We start from the raw sequence: 20648 nt of genomic DNA on the forward strand, positions 1-20648 counted from the left end.
AGGGTTTCGCTATAAGACGAACTGCTCATATCAGTTCCACACATTTAGGTCGATGTTTCTAGAGGTTCTTAAACTGGAGAAAAAGTCAGGGGGGGGGCAGGGATTTTTCAGTACTTCCTGTCAGTAATGTCATTGCAGAATGATTACTTACAAAAAACAATGGTGTCCTATGAAAAAGTTTGGGTGCCCCTTGTCAAATGACATGTTCTTGCATTAACACAAACCCCTACCAGGAATAAATTTAAACCTGACATTTCTTGTCAATTTGAATGCACTAAAAAAATTTATTTTCTTTATTATAGCAGAAAAAAACAACAACATATAATTTGCCAAAAGTTTGGCTACCTTTTAATTTGATCCAATGGTGTTCATTTTTGTAAGGGCTCAGAACTGAATTAACTGGCCAGCCTAAGAATGACCTTCCCCGTCTCTAGACTTGAAGATGTTTAGGTAGTTTTCATATTTCTGAACTAGAAGCGGCCTGCCAGGAAGAGCAGACAAATATCAGAAAGCAAGAATACAAAGATGATCGCTGGCTACGAGAAACATTCGGAGGCTGTGATTTCTGCCTACGTGGGTGTGACTAAGTATTTATCGACAGGATGCGTAAACTTTGGCACATGCCAAATTTTATGTTTCATTTCTTACATCATGAAAAGTTCAGCAAATAAACAGAAATCGAAATGTGCAGAAATAAGTCATATGTAAGTTCTGTTTCCTGCAGTGGAAAACCAACAGAACATGTAATCTGACAAGGGATGGCCAAACATTTGCATAAGACTCTAGACCGCATTCAATTAACCAGCAAATTGACATCAGGAGTGCACCTGCTAAGCCCTGGGGACTTCCAGCATACACCAAACCTCTGAGCGAAAACCTCATAACACTAAATTCTTGCCAAAAAAATTCTGTAGCTTATGCCACTTTTATTTCAGATCCAAAAATGTAACATACAGCAAAGGTGAGCCTAACCCCAGAGCGGCACTCCACTCCAGGAGACAGGGCCGCCTGCCCCGGCTCCCCATCTTCTGCCTACCTTGGCTGCCCACCGTTCCAGGATCGTCCTAATCTGCCTGCCACAAAATTATTCCCAACATTCTCCCAAGCAGCTGCCGGTCCCACCACCAACCTTCGTGGCTGCCCAAGTCAAGGCCTGTACCGGGGATATGCCGCACAATTATTACCCACCACAAGCAAGGTCCCCCGCTGTGTACCTAGTGGGACATTCGCCGTGGCCACATCATACTGCCAGCAATTGTGATTGCATTTCAATAAACAGTTACCAAAAATAGGTAGCCCTCCTTGCTGCCCTGCCTTTATTGCTCTACAACTTCAATGTCCCACTTCAAGCTTTTCCTGCAGAGTGTTGCTGAAAATGTCAAGTCCTACATCTGAGTGATACACTTAATCCTCATTGTTTGGCAACCCAGCTGCCACCAGTACCAAGGTCTTCTCACTCTCTCTGCTGCCCAGTAGATAAAAGTGTGAGCGACCATCCGACCCTGCCTTGGCTCTGCAGGTGAAGCAACGCACATGACCCCCCTTATTGCTCCTTGGTCGGAGATCCTTCTCTCATCGCCCATATATTGGACTTTAGGTTTATTTAAATGATCATTGGCTGAGCTGATTTCTTGCTATACCTACCTGATATGTAAATCTACTATGAGCTCTTGTATAAGAGAAGACATGTTGCATCAAAGTGGAGAATTCTGAGAATTTGCTTCCGGTTGGCAGAAGATAAGATGAGTTATGACTGCGGGGAATGCAAATGGCAGCAGTAAATACTAAGTAATGAACAAATGGGCTCAGGAAAGTACACTATAATATGTCTATAGTACTGGGGGTCAAGTACTGCAGCCGTCATCAGCATATATATATATATATATATATATATATATATATATATATATACATATATATATATATATGGGGTCGTCAGATGAACGAATGGTCCTCCAAGAGCAACCAACTACTCACTTCAATTAGCAGATCTATCTATCCAGCTATCTATCTATCTATCTATCTATCTATCTATCTATCTATCTATCTATCTATCTATCTATCTATCTATCTATCTATCTATCTATCTATCTATCTATCTATCTATCTATCTATCTATCTATCTATCTATCTATCATGTGTTTGCACATTTACCTGGGATCTGTATATTGTCTGTGTATAGTTAATGGTTTCTATATTACGCATTCACAAAAAGATGTATGTGCTGTTTATTTAAATGTTGTCATATGTTCCCTGTAAGCACATTGAAGGGATACACCGTTCTACTAGGTATGGGGTCAGATAAGGACACTTTGTGTTATGTTTAGGCTGTGGTATATGTCTGACCCCAGGACCACCACCAGAATTCTATGGGCCTCATGCAGTGAAATGGTGAGCCCCCCGTTGGCCCCCGGGGGAATTACTTAAAGATCTTCAACAGCTGCCCACCAAATATATGTTGCAACCTCAAAAGATCACATTATCTATCCCTCATCTATCCCAGGACAAGCTATCTAGGTGCCCAAGGCAGAGGTTCCAAAAAGGGACCCACCATCCTCAGCTCCTGAAGTTCAGCATGATACCCGCATGTGCCCTCCCCCTCAATGGCATATTAGGCATTCGCCTACTTCATCTAACCCTTGTCCCGGCTCTAATAAGGACCAATAGAGCTGTTCTTGCAAATTTAAGCTTTCAAAAGTAGTTGTCTAGGGTTAGAAAAACATAGGTGCTTTCTTCCAGTAACAGCACCACACCCGTCCATGGGTTCTGACAGGTATTGCAGCTCGGCTCCATTGAAGTGAATGGGGTTGGAGTGCAATACCGCATACAACCTGTGGACAGGTGTGGCAATGTTTTTGGAAGAAAGCGACCATGTTTTTCTAATTCTGTGCAATCGCTTTAACTTGAATCCTGCATGGTTTATTACTTAATATTTCCTGGCTCTGGGCTATAAAAACAACCCAATATTAGACATCTCACAAATTACTCATTACAGACGTTATTACCTAGAAATTATAATTTAATACTTAGAAAACATCTATCGTATCTGAAACTTTTCCAAAATCCAGTACAGTTTAGGCCTGATAATGAACAGAAGTTGTATGAAACTGAATATTAAGTATGTAAAATATTCTCCTAGGGTCCAGCTTTAAGCCTGAGGAAATTATGCTGGAATCTCAAGACTGCGAACATGAGTTATTACAAAGGGGCTTTTTGCAGGCACTGTATGTAAGTAGTAATTTAGGGGGATTCATTTGTAGCTTTAATTTTTTCACACAATGTTATAAAACCATTTGGTGTGTTTGATGTAATTGAACAGTACGACTTATACTACCGCATAGTATTTTATACATTAAAGGGGTTGTCTCATCCTGTTAGAGCATATGAGCCCGAGCGGAGAGCGGCTAGGTATGGGCAGCTTCCAATCTGGCGGATACGACCGTCTATTTAGTACATGGACGGCCATTAATTTGAATGATACCACTTTTCCCCTGTAGTGGCCTCTAGTGGCCAGCGGGAACATTTTACCACAACTGTCCCTGGCGTTTCATAAGCCAGCTTTTTTTTTTTAAGAAGATTCGTCACAATGAGAAAACCCCTTGCAAAACTATCCCCTCCCATCCCGGGTGCCATTATATCACGAGACTGCCTGATTCCTACAGTAACTGCTGCTGTGTGGACCGGAAGTCATTTTCAGTAAGCATTTCTCTGAGATGCTCAATGTGAGTCTGATAGAAATGCATATTGAAAGTGACTTCTGGTCCACACAGTAGTTGCTGTAGGAATCGGGCAGTCACATGACATAATGGCAGCCAGGATCGGAGGAAATAGTTAGACAACAAAGTGCCCGGTACAGAGGCGTAGCTAGGGGTTTAGCACAGAGGGGGCGAAACACATCTGCATAGGCCCCAACCCAGTGGGCTCCTCAACGCATGTTTACAACTGCAGAGGCACATCCGGAGGGGTCATAGTTGCCCCCACTGTATAATGCCCCCATACAGTATAAGGCCCCCTTTAGCTGCACCATACAGTAAAATGCTCCCATAGCTGCCACCCCTCCCATACCCAGTATAATGCCCCCATATGTACCTAATAAAAGATAATAACATAATTACTTACCTATCCCCGTTCCCACGACAGGTGGAGGATCCTTCTCCTCCGGTCTGTGCTATGAGTGACTCGGAGCAGACGGGCGCGATGACATCACATCGCGCCTGACTGCGCCGAGCTGCTCACGGCAGAGTGAATGCTGGGGCAAGGGGCCATCACTCCTTGCTCCAGCATTCAATTCAACTGTATCTGCATTATGAGGATGCAGATGCAGTTGGAACTGGGACCACCGGCGGTCACATGGGATGAAACATCATCCCAGAATGCCGGCCTGGATGACGTTAGAGGGCGGGCCTCCTGGGATTACATCCCAGGAGGCCTGCTCAGCAGTTTTCCATAGCGGACATTCCGGGAAAAAAATTGCACCACAGTTTGGTGCTTTTTTTTTTACCCAAAATTCCCTGAGGTCACCGGGGCGGATACCAGATACCGCGGCCTGGTAGCAATTGATCCGCGGCCCGGTGGTTGGGGATCACTGCCCTACATGACCCATTATAAGTCAGTAGGGTCAGGATCCATCACAGCATCATGGTTTCCATAATAAGTCATGACGCTAGAGTAAACAGAGGTCTACCGATATAAACTTACCAAACAAATGTCAACACAGGACAGTCTTTTGGCATATGTCTGCTCCATACAAACCTATGGACATATTTATACCTCCGATGGTACGGCCCAATATACATCTGCTGTATAAATTTGTCTTCAATTTGCTCCCCCTAGTGGCAGCATAAGTTGCACAAATTTCTGCATGCATTAAAGAAACAGCTAAGAACATTGTTACAATATATAATTAAATTAATCAGTTCATTCATGTAATACAATAATGTAGTGATAGTAAATTACCGAGGATACAATTACTAATAATAACTAATTAACATTGTGTGATGTAATATTACAAAGTCGGGAGTATATTTCTATTAGTTTAATGCTGGTTCATACCATCTCCAAATATATGTAGGCTTAGTCCCAGTTCCGGGTGTATGTGCAGCATAGGTTCCCACCTTTTTGAGGACGCCTTGTCGTGGCAGGTGGGCTCACACAATTAGATCAAAATGAATGTGTGCTAAGTACCTCCCTATTGTAAGCAGATTTAGCAGTAATGCATATTTATTTATATTTAGTAGTTTAGGTGGCATTAGTGTTCGCAGAGCGCTGTCGCCATTTTCTTGTGTTCTGGCGTATATTTCTGTCGCTGTCTTTGTCTGCTTTACATCCTTTGCATTATATCGCACAGTAAACATGTTCATATATCTACAAAATGATCGTACTTTCCATGTGTTAATCTACCAAATATAGACCTGTCAGGAATTGGTCTGACAAGTTTTATATATTATATTGGTATAATTTTTGGTTGGATTTTCTAGTGTGCTAATTTCAGCTTCCTGAGACGACAGGAGCCTTGGAAGAAACAAGGTAGCACCTAATCCTTAGTAAAACCAACGGGGTGTCTGGTTTGTAGTCCATTAATCCAGAAGTCCTCCTTGAGTTTCATCCTTTAGTGTTTTATTACCATATAACATACATTTGGCTCTGACTCTATCACTGGATACTTGACTTACTAGATACATGTTGTGTTCTACCCCAATTCTATCCCATTCTATACCAGGACTCAGGTTCACTTGTATTCTCGATAAAGTTGGCCATTGACATTACATTATAGTTTTGGGGATCCTAATAATTTCAATGGAAGTTTATATATGGGGTCAAAAGTCCGTAGTTTGCCAAATTATGGTGGAGGCTGCCAGTTGGGGCAAACAAGGATCCAACAAGGATTTTTACCTTTCTAAACATTTGCTCTCTTACAGAGAATTGCATTTAGAGTACCCAAATATCAAATACCCATTGTCAGTACCCCCAAATAAATGACAATCAATACACAGTGATCCCCTGGAATACTAACCACCAGAACACATATTGTAGCCCTGGAAAGCGACACACTGCCTGAAAACCCATAGGGTTCATGAATGTTATGGTGCCCTATGCCATATTTTATGGGTGGGATTTTAATTTTACATTTGTGCAGGTGTTTTTGTAACTATAAAATCTCTTGTGTTTGCTCCTTTTTCTACCTTCCCCTTTACCCACCCTTCTCATCTGTGACAGTATGAGGTATATGGGTTTATGCTTTTGATTGACTTTTTCTGGGTTGGTATTGGATACCTTTGGGATGTGCCATTTGCTGTATGTCTAACTCAGATGCTCATATTTACCTGATGCCGTCTATATTTCTATTTGGAAAAATCTTCATTAAACACAATTAAAAGAAAAAAAATTCTCTTGTGTATTTTTGTAATCTTGGAGTACTTTGGTATTCATTTGGTTATTTGGAGATAATATACTGTAGGTGTTGTGTTTCAATGTTGGATCCCTGATACTTCTTACTATAAAGGTGATCAGGGTCGGCTTTATGGTACATCAGCCATGCTTACTGAAGGGGGCACCTCTGACGGCCTGGCATCCAAGGCTTGTAACCACCATAATCAAATTGTATAGTAGTATTTTATAGACATTTTATAGCACTGTCATTAGGTTACTTTTTGTATGGAGCTGTTATTAGGTGACTATATATTGTTGTTATTTGAGCACTGTATGTTGTCATCACTTATGTATTATATGACATTGCTACTTAGTCACTGTACAGTATATTATTTTTACAGCGTATAGTGGTGGGGGCACTGTATGGAAGCGTTATTTGGTGAATGTATGGCACTGTTATTTGGGCATACTGTATGGCAGGTATGATACGGTGCTGTTTGATATGGTTATTTGTACAATGTATGACAGTACATTTTATGAGAGGGCAACAGAAGGTACTGTACATGGCACAATCCAACATAAGGTCGGCCCTAGGCGTGATGTGATATTGTCCTCTTTGTAGGTTGATAATCTAGTTCCAAACCCAAAAACTGAATGTATCACATTTGTGATCCGCTATTTCTAGATGTTCATTTTATTCTATTGGGACCATCCCTAATCTTGAAAGTACACCCATCATTTTTTTTATCTAAATAGGTCCAAGATTTCATGCTAAATTTTACAATATATATATTTATAATAGTAGGAGTGATGCATAGCCATAGAGTTGAATACTAAAATTGTGGTTGCCCACAAGTGCCACTAGTGGAAGCTTACTCAAAAAAATAATTTGAAATTGAATTTATTGAGAGCTGTTTGAATCCATCTTCAGGGGGTGACTACAAGCAGACAAATTCTTAGCATTTTACTCTATGGCCTGATTCACACGAACGTGTTAAACGTCTGTGGGATGGCCATTGAAACAGCGGCCGTCCCACGGACCTATGAGAAAATAAGACATATCCGTGGGAAAATAAGACATATCCTATCTTTTCACGCATCACGCATCCCTCCATAGACTCTCAACGATGGTGGATGTGTGACATCGCGTCCCGCAGCGCTGAGCACGGATGCACCTCGTGAGGTAACAGGGTTGCTGTGTGAGAAGGTGGGGGAGCCATGAGAGCTGTCACACTGAGGAAGCACATTGACGTCTGGGCTCTGCATTCTCTTGGGGTCTGAATTAATTTTGGGGTCTGGGGTCTGAATTAATTTTGCAGTCTGACGTACGTTTCTGTACAGTGTTTTATAAGTATTTGCATATCACTTGTTTGAAATAAATTAAGTTATTGGAGTACCCTGAATTTTTTTTCCAGGGGTTCCCCAATGCTAAAAGTATTGGAAAACCCTGCTCTAACATAAAAAAAAAGAGCTTGAATCCCCTAGAAAGATATAGTATGAATTTAATTAGCACTGACTTAAGTTCCTATTTAGACAATAAAAGCAACAAAATGATAGGTGCACCTTAAAGGGTTGTCCAGTTTAGAGAACCCATTTTCATATACCCTATTGGGGAATTCTTAGTTAATAGAGGGGGGTTTTCTGTTTAGGATCCTCTTCTATTGGTCAGAGTGGAGAGCAGTTACAGAGAGCGTCTCTCGCTCTGGAGGACCTGCCCTGTCCTGCATTAGACAAAAAACTCATTGATATGAATGTGCACTGTGTAATACTTAAATTCCCCTGTGGTGGCGACGCAAGGAAATTGAACCCTTACTGCCAGGTTTCCACAGAGATTACAGATGATCACTTGGGGTACCAGCAGGGAGAAATTTTGTGATCAGTTTATTGTCAAGGGATCCTTTTAACACATAGGGATTGTCCAAAGCGGAGAGCCCATCATAGTTCTAGAACAATGGCACACCAGTGACTGGGGGTTCTAGGGACAATTGAACAGATTCTAAAATGACACATGGAGTCCAATACCAATGGCACACTGCCTTTTTTAGGGCTCTGTTCACATCTACGTGGTGGCTTATTTTCAAAACAAAAGCCACAATTCAGTGCCGTATTCGTCACACGGCGGATTCCAACGAACCCCATTGACGGAAATGCCAACAGAGGTTCCATTAAACATCAGCCAAGAGAAATTTCCTTCTATAAATTATATGAAGCTTTGTGTGGAAGTGACAGGAAATCTATTTATAAAATGCATTCCCTACAAAGGTTGAATGCAAATTATATCCTTTTATTTTCAAATCTCTTTTTTCCAATTAGACATAAAATGTTCATAGGATAAAAGCAAAGATTAAGGGCTTGTCCAGACACAACGGAATTGCTGCAGAAAATTTCTGCAGCAATTCCGTTGAAAGTCAAAGGCAAAAACGCACCATTTCCTGCAGTTTTTCCCAAAGTTTTCCTATGAAAAACGCAGCAATTCTGGACACTTTTCGTAGCAGGAATTGACATACTACATTATGCACCGCAGGTCAATTTTGGCTCGAAAATTTTACGCAGCATGTGGATGAGATTTGTTAAATCTCATCCGCTATGCTGCTACTGTATTCTGCTGCATTTTTGTCCGGTGGGAAAAAATGCCGCAATTCCGGAGCGTGTGGACGAGCCCTAAGAGTTTGTCCACACGTAACGGAATTGCTGCAGAAAATTTCTGTAGCAATTCCGCAGAAACTAGCAGACATTTCGCTGCGGAAAAACTGCACAATTTCCTGCATTTTTTACTGCAGAAAACGGTGCGAATTTTGCTGCATTTCTTTTCAATGCTGGAAGAGGGTGACATCTTCTCTGAAAGACGCAGCAATTCAGTCCACTTTCTGCAGCAGGAATTGACATGCTGCGGTACGAAAAATACGCACCGTAGATTAATTTCTGCTCGGAAATTTTACGCAGCATGTGGATGAGATTTGTTAAATCTGACCCACTTTGCTGCTACTGTAGTCCGCTGCGTATTTTCCATCCGCAATTCTGGATGGAAAATATGCAGCAATTCCGTTACGTGTAGACAAGCCCTAACAACACCACCAAAAATTATTTTTCATTTATTTATTTGTGACTAGAAGAATTTTGTTTTAAAAATAATGTAAGTTTTTTTTCCTACTTTGAAACCAGTAAGGCCTCATGCACACGAACTTATTTTTTTCCTTCCGTAAATACTGGCGTAAATACGGGTCCTTGGTCACACGTATTCGACCCGTATTGCACCAGTATTTACGGACCCGTTTTCGCTACAAAATTACACTGCACTAATCGGCAGCCCCTTCTCTCTATCAGTGCAGGATAGAGAGAAGGGACAGCCCTTTCCGCAGTAAAAGTAAAAGAAATTCATACTTACCCGGCCGTTGTCTTGGTGACGCGTCCCTCTTTCGACATCCAGCCCGACCTCCCTGGGTGACGCGGCAGTCCATGTGACCGCTGCAGCCTGTGATTGGCCTGTGATTGGCTGCAGCGGTCACATGGACTGTAACGTCATCCCAGGAGGCCGGACTGGAGGAAGAAGCAGGGAGTTCTGGGTGAGTATAAACATCTTTTTTTTTTTACAGGTTGATCTATATTGTGATCGGTAGTTTCTGTCCAGGGTGCTGAATGAGTTACTGCCGATCGTTTAACTCTTTCAGCACCCTGGACAGTGACTATCCACTGACGTCGCCTAGCAACGCTCCCGTAATTACGGATGCACACACGTAGTCACCCGTAATTACGGGAGCCCCATAGACTTCTATGGGCCTGCCCGTGCCGTAATTACGGCCTAAAATAGGAAATGTTCTATATTTTTCAACGGCCCGGGCACCTTTCCGTAAGCATACAGGGAGGTACCCATGGCCAATAGAAGACTATGGGCCCGTAACTACGGGCCGTAATTACGGCCCGTGAATACGGGCGTTTTTACGTTCGTGTGCATGGGGCCTAAGGCTGGGTTCACACAACCTATTTTCAGATGTAATGGAGGCGTTTTACGCCTCGAATGTGTCTGAAAAAACGGCTCCAATACGTCGGCAAACATCTGCCCATTACTTTCAATGGGCTTTTCGATGTACTGTGCCGACGACCTGTCATTTTACGCGTCGCTGTCAAAAGACGGCACGTAAAATTACAGCCTCGTCAAAAGAAGTACAGGACACTTCTTGGGACGTAATTTGAGCCGTTTTTCATTGACTCCAATGAAGAACAGCTCCAAATTACGTCCGTAAAAGACGCCCCGCATAGCGCGAGTACATGCAATTACGTCTGAGATTCAGGAGCTGTTGTCTCCTGAAAACAGCTCCGTAATTTCAGACGTATTTGCAGTTATCGTGTGCACATACCCTAAGGGTAACTTCACACACACTGTTTTCAGACGTAATTCGGGCGTTTTACGCCTCGAATTACGCCTGAAAAAACGGCTCCATTACGCCTACAATCATCTGCTCATTGCTTTCAATGGGTTTTACGATGTTCTGTTCCCACAAGGCTTAATTTTATGCGTCGATGTCAAAATACGGCTCGGAAAAAGACGCCCGCTAAAAAGAAGTGCTTGTCACTTCTTGGGATGTTTTTGGAGACATTTTTCATTGACTCCATTGAAAAACAGCTCCAATAACGTCCGTAAAATAGTGCTCCATGAGAATGAAGCGATGGTGTGCCTGCTTGACCAGCACTTTTTTCATTTCTGTGGAGCTGCCAGAGATAGCGACCGGTCCCAGAAGTCCCATAGAAATGGAGCACTCATGGAGCACTTCGGGGGACTTTGAGTTCCCTCTTCTCCTCATTGTGGGGCTCCCAGCGGTCGTTCCCCAAGCAATTACACATATATCCCCTATTCTGTGGATCGGGGATACATGTGTTTTGTGGGAGAATTCCTATAATTAATTTCCTAAATGGGTTTTCTCGCCTTTTTTGAATTTGTAATTTTATCTAGCTCCTTTCTTTATAAAATAAAATAAAAGGGATTTCCAAATACTACGTTATAAAAAATGTGTCATTCCTCCCTTACCGCCCACTGACCTCAGGCCTGCTGCATGGAAACATTGCAGTGGCGCTTAGGTCGGTACATGGGAAAGCCTCTTATTCTTCATGAATAAGGCTTCGTTCACATCTGCGTCATGACTCTGTTTATGAGTGGAATCCAAACAGCAACAAACAGAAACCATTGTTTTCAATGGTGACGGATCCGTTTGTCGCTGTTGTGTAAGGGTTCTGTCATTGTTATGGAAGCAATACCGTAGTCGTCTGCGCTATTCATTCCGTCAAAACAACGGAACTATTACACAATGGTGACAAACGTAAACCATTTACACCGGATCCGTCACCATTGAAATCAATGGTGATGCAAACGGAAACCTATGGTTTCCATTCGTTTCAATATGGATTTCGTTCATGGGATCCCCTGTAGGAAAACTCCAACGGAACCCATGAACGGAGTCCTGACGCAGATGTGAACGAAGCCTTAGAGGGCTAGATAAAAACACAAATAACAATTGTTGTAGTATTGGTGCCACAGAGAGGTGATTAGGACATTTCTATCTGAGAATTCATAGGTATCAAGTTCATGACTCTGTAAACAACAGATGATGTGATCCCCAATCTGAGATAATACAGTCATCACTCAATGTGCTCAGTCAGACACTTCTATTCGGCTCACTCCAATTGTAGCCACTGGGTTTATAGAATGGGATTTGGGCAATTAATCCACCAGATAAGTGGGTCATCTACCTCGACAACTGATACGCTTGTGGTTTCGGCATGATGACTACATCTCATATCTGATACACTGATAATCAGGACAGAGCTGATTCATCACTCAGGTAGATAACACAGCCATTAATAATGGCACCAGCTGGAGAACCTCAATGGACCACAAAGGACAATATTACAGCTAAGACTAACTTGCCTCACAGATGGTCTTCAGGATTGTGTAAGGGAATTGTTCATTGTTAAATAGAAATATTTTGATAATTGACTGCTACTCTGGACCATTGGACGTCAATTTATAAATAACCTGGCACTGGGACTATTTTTGACCATTTTTGACCATTGGATTGGGAATTTAAAGGAGTTCTCCCAAGTTAGGTTTTCATGACACGTCACTAGGATGTGTGAGACTTCCACTCCATGAATGACCGCATGTGCTCTCCATTGAAATTAATTAGAGAGCGTTCAGCAATTTCCGTAGCTCCCATTCATTTCAGTCTGACCTCACATGTGCGTTTCTCAGGATCAGTGTGGATCCCAGTGAATTTTACGGTACTGATTTCTGGATATTATCAAACTAGGACATTTTTTTTATTTTGTCAAAGCCTGGGTCCAGCGAAGGATCCTCTCATACTCTACTGGCCCAGTCCAATTTTGCTGTATACTAGCGCTGTGTATGACAATGTGGCCACAACATAGTTACACCCTTGATACTATGGCAAGGATAAACCGAATCAACAGATGGCTTGTGCCACCATCCGGTAGCATTGCCTTGGCTACACGTGGTGGCATGTCATCATGTAGCATTGGTGCAGTAGTAGCCCGTCCATATAAGACAACTTTTTGACATTTTTTAGGTAATTGGTCCTTGAATGCTACTGATGTTCAATCACCCAACACCCAAACGAAAGTCCTGTAATGTTGAAGGTAGACATTGTACCACTGTACGTTTTTAGATGTTTGTTTTAGTGCTTCGTTTCATCCACACATATTGTACTTTGCTGGGTTTTGTTAGACGGGCCAAAATAATTATTTCATTATTCATAGCATTTTTACACTCGAGTGCTGTCTTGATTGAAGAAAAGCTTGAATTGTTTGCAGAGCTGAGGATACAAAGGAACAGCTGTCACATTACCTGGATAGACATTGTTCCAAGCAGCACATTGCTGTGGATGGGGCATGAATGCAGCTCATACACCATGAAGACAGCCTTGAGCAGAGTGCGGAACTGTTTTTTATGTAACTCTGCACCTGATTTATTGGCTGTCAATCTACAGCAACAAGTAAATCACTGAGCACTGTAGTATCCCGACAGATAACAGCCCGAGGCTGGCCATGCTGCCCCTTTATGACATTTCCTCCTAAAATCACCAATAAATTTAAATGGTTGTGTCGTCCTCTCATGTGTAGTTGATCAAAAATACAAATCCGCAATTTCTTAGTTATATCTAGGGGACAACCTACAATTGGGCCATTATAGCTCCCTCGGGCCTGTTTTTACCTTTGCTGGAACCCTATGGTGATCTGGGTATTGCTACCTTAATATGTGTGAAACCAGCCATAGAGATTGTCATTCAGCTTTCCCAATGTCCTGAAGGTTTTATCGTTACGTTGTTACTCGAAGAGCGAGCGGTCCAGGAGGATACCCGGGCAAGCGCTGCTTACTTTTGCGGAGCAGGGAGCCATTGTTTCCCTGCCCCGTCTCTTACTTTTGTAAGTCACAGGTTGTTTTCCACCTAAGACCTATGCCTACTAGAAGTCAACAATCTGCATCTCGCTGCCTGCGCTAGGCCACAGTAGGAGGACTGAGGACCCAGAGACTAGTTGTGGGAACAAGGTTAGGTGAGTTTCAGGGTTTTTCTTATTTTCATTGGCGCAAAGGGGGCACTATAAATGGGGAGACCTAACTACTATATGGGGACATAAAGAGGACTTCTACTGTGTGGGGACGGAATGGGGGATATTACTACTGTTTGGGGGCACATAGGGAGTACAAAGAGGGCTTTATTACTGCTGTGTGAGGGCACTATAACTGTGTGAGGCACTAAGAAGAGCACTATTACTGTGTGTGGGGGGCACCAAAATGTGCCCTTGGGACCACAGGACTCGCATGTTGAAGCTTCTGGACCCTAATGCAAAATTTTGCCCTTGGGCCACACAGTTTTGCCCGTGTTGAAGCTTCTGGACCCCAATGCAAAATCTGTAACAGGCCCCCCCACCTACCATGTACCATTTATAATATTGGTGTCTTCTTATGTGGCAAAAAGGCCTTTGCGCCCCCTCAGTCTTCAGGGCCTTGGCGCGACAGATACCTCTGCACCCCCTATATCTATGCCCCTAAACTCCAGTATCACAAAATAACTTTGCATATTTGTTATTCAAAAGTCTGCTCCATCTGCTAAGCTGGAGGGTACTTTTGGCTGTAATAAATTACTCTCCCCCCCCCATCCTCAACTGTAATGGTGTAATAACTGGTAAAAACCAAATGGTCCATGTTAGGCAGTAAAGGGTTTTCGCCATCACGTAAAGTATTGGCAATTTGCTAGGATGTGCCATCACTTTCTGATCGGTGGGGGTCTGACTGCTTAGCATGCCAATACTTTCTGTAAAAACCTATATAATTGCTTATGCTAATAGTAAACCCTGAATTTATCCCAAACAAGCCTTTTTTTGTTTTTCTTGTTTTACTGTTTTTTTTCTAACGCCATACATTAGAAGTTCTCCTGTACTATTCTTAGTAAAGGAACATTGGTGTTGACTTTTCCACCATGTGATTTCTAGTTTCCATTTTCATTTGGAATATAACCTGTTCTGCAGAATACATCACATGAACATTCATGAATAATTTACTTCAAATATTTTCTCTAAATTCTAGTAACTAAAGTCTAAGACAACAGTCAAAGATTTTTTTTAAAAGTAGACCGGGGCTTGTTCTACAAAAGCATATAAGTAATTACAGTAAAAAGAATAACGTTCATACCGACGTAGCTATGGTACGACGCCAGTGTTAGTAAATGTGCTCCATAAGGTTTCAGATCTACCCTGGTGCTGTTCAAACACTTTTGTTGTCTACCACCCAAGGAAGACGTCCATGCCTGTCCATAGAGAAATAGGGCAGACTGTAGACTGCTTTATCCTTTAAAGGGGTTGTCCAGGCACGGACAACTGATGACCGATCCACAGGATAGGTCATCAGTATATGATCGGTGGGCGTCCGATACCTAGACCACGCACCGATCAGCTGCCTCCGGGTGCCAGATGTTATGCAGGGGTTGGTAGCGGAAGCTGATGGCTCCGACCATTGCATAGCGGCTGTGCTGCAGTACTGTCGCAGCACTGCAGCTCAACCGTTATTCTGTGACTGGAGTCATCTGCTTCCTGCATGGACATACAGTGCCCGGAAGCAGCCGGAGCAGTTGATCGGTGCGGGGTCCGCGTGCCGGACCCCCCACGATCATATACTGATGGCCTATCCTCTGGATAGGTCATCAGATGTATGTGAGTGAACAAACCCTTTAATTATGTTACATTTTGTTGGTGTGCTGTGTGTAGGTATCGTGTATATGCAGTTAAGCTGCCTGAGCTACAGTCATATCCAGTGAGCTGCTCAGCAATGTAAACAGTGGGGCCTAACACACCAATTGCAGTAGAGAATAAATTCTTCTGCTTAAGGCAGGGGTCTCAAGCACGCGGCCCGCGGGCCGCATGCGGCCCCTGGGGCTGTCATCTGCGGCCCGCGGGACACAGAGCCGCTAGTATCGGCTCTGCTCCGAGACTCTGGAATTCCCTGACATCGCTGTCCACATATGAACAGCGATGTCTGGGGCTTCCCCAGAGCCGGAGTCCCGAGCAGAGCGCTGGTGTCGGCTCTGCTCCGGGACTCTGTGGAATTCCCTGACATCGCTGCCAATATATGGACAGTGTGTCAGGGTCTTGCCCAAAGCGGAGCAGAGCGCTGGTGTCGGCTCTGCTCCTGGACTCTGTGGAATTCCCTGACATCGCTGTCCACATATGAACAGCGATGTCTGGGGCTTCCCCAGAGCCGGAGTCCCGAGCAGAGCGCTGGTGTCGGCTCTGCTCCGGGACTCTGTGGAATTCCCTGACATCGCTGTCCACATATGAACAGCGATGTCTGGGGCTTCCCCAGAGCCGGAGTCCCGAGCAGAGTGCTGGTGTCGGCTCTGCTCCGGGACTCTGTGAAATTCCCTGACATCGCTGCCCATATATGGACAGTGTGTCAGGGTCTTCCCCAGAGCGGAGTCCCGGGCAGAGCGCTATTGTCGGCTCTGCTCCTGGACTCTGGGGAAGCCTCTGACATCGCTGTCCATACATCGACAATGATGTCAGGGGCTTCCCCAGAGCAGGAGTCCCAGTGATGTCAGGAGCACAGCTGGAGTCCCAGGAAGAGCCTACTAGCGCTCTGCCTGGGACTCCAGCTCTGGGCAAGCCCCTGACATCACTGGGGCAGCCTCTACAGAGGGGACTGGGGCAGCCTCTACAGAGGGCACTGGGGCAGCCTCTACAGAGGGCACTGGGGCAGCCTCTACAGAGGGCACTGGGGCATCCTCTACAGAGGGCACTTTGGCAGCCTCTACAGCGGGCACTTTGGCAGCCTCTACAGCGGGCACTTTGGCAGCCTCTACAGAGGGCATTGTGGCAGCCTCTACAGAGGGCACTGTGGCAGCCTCTACAGAGGGCACTGTGGCAGCCTCTACAGAGGGCACTGTGGCAGCCTCTACAGAGGGCACTGTGGCAGCCTCTACAGAGGGCACTGTGGCGTTATCTACAAGTGGGTGTGTGACAGTATCTGAAGAGGACACTGGCATTATCTAGGGGTGTGTTGCATTATCTACAGAGGGCACTGTGGCCTTATCTACAGAGGGCACTGTGGCCTTATCTACAGAGGGCACTGTGGCCTTATCTACAGAGGGCACTGTGGCCTTATCTATAGAGGGCACTGTGGCCTTATCTAGGGGTGTGTTGCATTATCCACAGAGGGCACTGCGGCAGCATCCACAGAGGGCACTGCGGCAGCATCCACAGAGGGCACTGCGGCAGCATCCACAGAGGGCACTGCGGCACTATCTAAAAAGGGGCTGCCCAATCTTGACATGTGTGCTAACTGAGCCGCCGGACTGCATTTAGCGACACTTAAACTGGAAAGCTGGATTGTTGAAATAAGCACGTGGAGAAATATCTCAAATTTTAAACCTAGCGCTATTATTATAGTAATGTAGTATTATTATTATTATAGTAATATAGTGTTATAGTAGTTCAAATAACTAATTGATTAACAATAATTTTGTATTGTATCAAATTTGAAAGTAATGCGGCCCGTCAACTTCCCATTTTTTCTATATGCGGCCCACTTACCCGGCCGAGTTTGAGACCCCTGGCTTAAGGTATGCTTTCCATCCAAATACATCTGTTATTTTTCGCAACCATGCAGTGGCATTTCTCTCACCGGGCACCAGAGATCTCTAACCCCAGCATTCGCCACATTCAATTGTGTCTGTGTTCTCCCTATCGACCAGTTCCCTATTGTGCCCCAGGTATCTTCAGAGTCTACCAACACCCCTGATACCACATCTTTTTTGCGCAAAACCACAGCAATCCCTGAAAATTGCACTTTTTGGATCTGACCACTGGGACCCAGTGCCAGTTCCCCATTCCAATGCAAAAAGTTCCCATGCATGGCGATACAGATTTCTTGTCACACATCAGTGATTCATTTCTGAAACTATTGTATTAAACTTTTTCTTCCTAAAACATTCACATGTAGCATAGGTGGAGCGCACGCCTATACAGCACCAAAGCAGCAGGGTATATGTTGCGCTCGATAAGCATAAAAAGTGGTTGTCCTAAAGGATGTTGGCACGTAGACCTGAGTTTTGTATCCACAGACATGCCATGTATGTGTCAAGATCTGGATATTATATTGGCAAAGCTAGTACAACATTAGTACAACTCTGCTCCTTCAGGACTATGGCAACTTCACATGTCATTATCCGGTGATTTTGAACCCTAGTGTCTGAAGTTTTGTTTTTTTGTTCCCAGTGATTTAGTGCTCCAAATATCCCTGGTGTCCAGAGGTTTGGTGATCCAGTCCATTGAGATGTGGTGTATTGTTCAAGAACACTGGTGTCCTAGTCTCACCCCTTTTATACTGGCCAATTATCGGGCAAACGAGCATTCATGTGAACAGGGCAACGATTAGCCGATGAACGAGCCAATGCACGTTCATCGGCTGATTGTATTGTTTATGCTGCAAGAAATATTATCGTTGTCGGCAGCACATGTTCCCGTGTCAACATGGAGATGTGCTGCCGACATGATAGAAATGTATAAGGACGATCATCTCCATACATAGCCCCTTGTGAAAGGAGGAAACAAGTGCCGATTAATGAGCTGTCTTGTTGATCGGCGCTTGTTTACATGGCCCATGTCGGGCCGTGTAGGAGGAAGCTTACATGAGCACTGTATGAGATCTCCTGCCAATTACATTAGGTGGGGCACCATATTGCACCCCATAAAATGTGGAGATAACTGCAGCCAAGGTGGTTACCTCACCAGTCTACCCCATTATACTCCTTATCCCAGACCTGGAATGGATGCAATTATGTTGCCGTTTACATAGAGAAATAATCTACAGGGTGGGCCATTTATATGGATACACCTAAATAAAATGGGAATGGTTGGTGATATTAACTTCCTGTTTGTGGCACATTAGTATATGGGAGGGGGGAAACTTTTCAAGCTGGGTGTTGACCATGGTGGCCATTTTAAAGTTGGCCATTTTGTATCCAACTTTAGTTTTTTCAATGGGAAGAGGGTCATGTGACACATCAAACTTATCGAGAATTTCACAAGAAAAACAATGGTGTGCTTGGTTTTAATGTTACTTTATTCTTTCATGAGTTATTTACAAGTTTCTGACCACTTATAAAATGTGTTCAAAGTGCTGCCCATTGTGTTGGATTGTCAATGCAACCCTCTTCTCCCACTCTTCACACACTGATAGCAACGCCGCAGAAGAAATGCCTCCCGATCTGACCCCCTTAGACTTTTATCTTTGGGGTCATCTGAAGGCAATTGTCTATGCTGTGAAGATACGAGATGTGCAGCAACTGAAACTACGGATACTGGAAGCCTGTGCTAGCATTTCTTCTGCGGTGTTGCTATCAGTGTGTGAAGAGTGGGAGAAGAGGGTTGCATTGACAATCCAACACAATGGGCAGCACTTTGAACACATTTTATAAGCGGTCAGAAACTTGTAAATAACTCATGAAAGAATAAAGTAACGTTAAAACCAAGCACACCATTGTTTTTCTTGTGAAATTCTCGATAAGTTTGATGTGTCACATGACCCTCTTCCCATTGAAAAAACTAAAGTTGGATACAAAATGGCCGACTTCAAAATGGCCGCCATGGTCAACACCCAGCTTGAAAAGTTTCCCCCCTCCCATATACTAATGTGCCACAAACAGGAAGTTAATATCACCAACCATTCCCATTTTATTTAGGTGTATCCATATAAATGGCCCACCCTGTACTTAAAAACTTGAATGACTTTGTAAATACATTGTTTTACTTATCTTGTACTGATCCTGTTACAGCCTGTATTATACTCCAGAGCTGCATTCACAATTCTGACGGCTCCAGAGTGGGAATCCCTCAACATTTCTTGCTGCATTACTTGCTCTGGTGATTTGCATTACTAGAGGATTCATGGGAACTGATATTTCCTGTGCATTATAAGGGCTCAGCTAAGCTATTAGGGGTGTGTCTGACAACAAGCCTGTCAACAGTTTCCAATGACAACCAGCAGAATTGTAAATGCAGCTCTGGAGTATAATACAGGCTGTAATTCAGAATCAGTACAAGTAAGATTACTTTTAAGAAGTTCTTGCCCAACAATAAATGTAGAGGATATTTAGTAGATTTATTTATCTTCTTACCCGGTGTTACTGAATTGTCATATTTGATAAGGGTAGGGCTGGTTTATCCACAAAACCTTGGCAACTTTTAAAGCCCTGTGGGCAGAGGAAAGCCCAAACACTGCCACCTACTATATTGATATTACAATAATTACATGAGTCATACGTGAACAACCTGAGGACCTTCTTTATTTAATAACATTATTATTCTCATGAGACCAGACAGGCCTGGATGACGTGATTGTAATAGCTATCAAACTCGAATAAAAGAAGAAAACGTAAAACATTACCTTATGGGAACAGATCCTTTAAAAAGATACAAAAAGAAGGTTAAAGGGATTTCCCTGGTTTAGAAAACACATTTTGAAATACTCAGTTAGGGCTTTGGGATTTAACAGAGGGGAGTCCCTCGTTTGGGACCCTTATCAGCAGGAAGGGAGAGTGCCACAAAGAGCATCTTTGTGTCAAGGGTACTCAACAAATCCATACATTACGTGGACAGTTTATTAATTTCAATGGCGACCATGTACTGCTTAATTTTCCCTGTGATATTGCCTTGTTTGCGCTAACAAAATAAAGCACTACATAGCAAATCACTTGTTACAACATCTAGTGCCCTCT

The 20648-nt window shown here is 43.6% G+C and overlaps 1 long non-coding RNA gene across 3 annotated transcripts in view; it reads right to left on the reverse strand.

The window, feature by feature from the left end:
* Positions 1–346: 346 nt before the first annotated feature.
* Positions 347–20648, reverse strand: part of LOC142760241 (uncharacterized) — a 46265-nt gene continuing 25963 nt past the window's right edge. For 2 of the 3 annotated variants that reach the window (XR_012883271.1, XR_012883270.1), the window contains exons 4-5: positions 1645–1753; positions 347–481 (exon numbers count right to left, since the gene is read on the reverse strand). This is a non-coding gene — a long non-coding RNA (uncharacterized LOC142760241). The remainder of the gene's footprint in view (positions 482–1644; positions 1754–20648) is intronic. The other variant, XR_012883273.1, reaches the window with a different exon arrangement.

The sequence above is a fragment of the Rhinoderma darwinii genome, chromosome 4 (genome assembly GCF_050947455.1).
Source record: "Rhinoderma darwinii isolate aRhiDar2 chromosome 4, aRhiDar2.hap1, whole genome shotgun sequence".
NCBI lineage: Eukaryota > Metazoa > Chordata > Amphibia > Anura > Rhinodermatidae > Rhinoderma > Rhinoderma darwinii.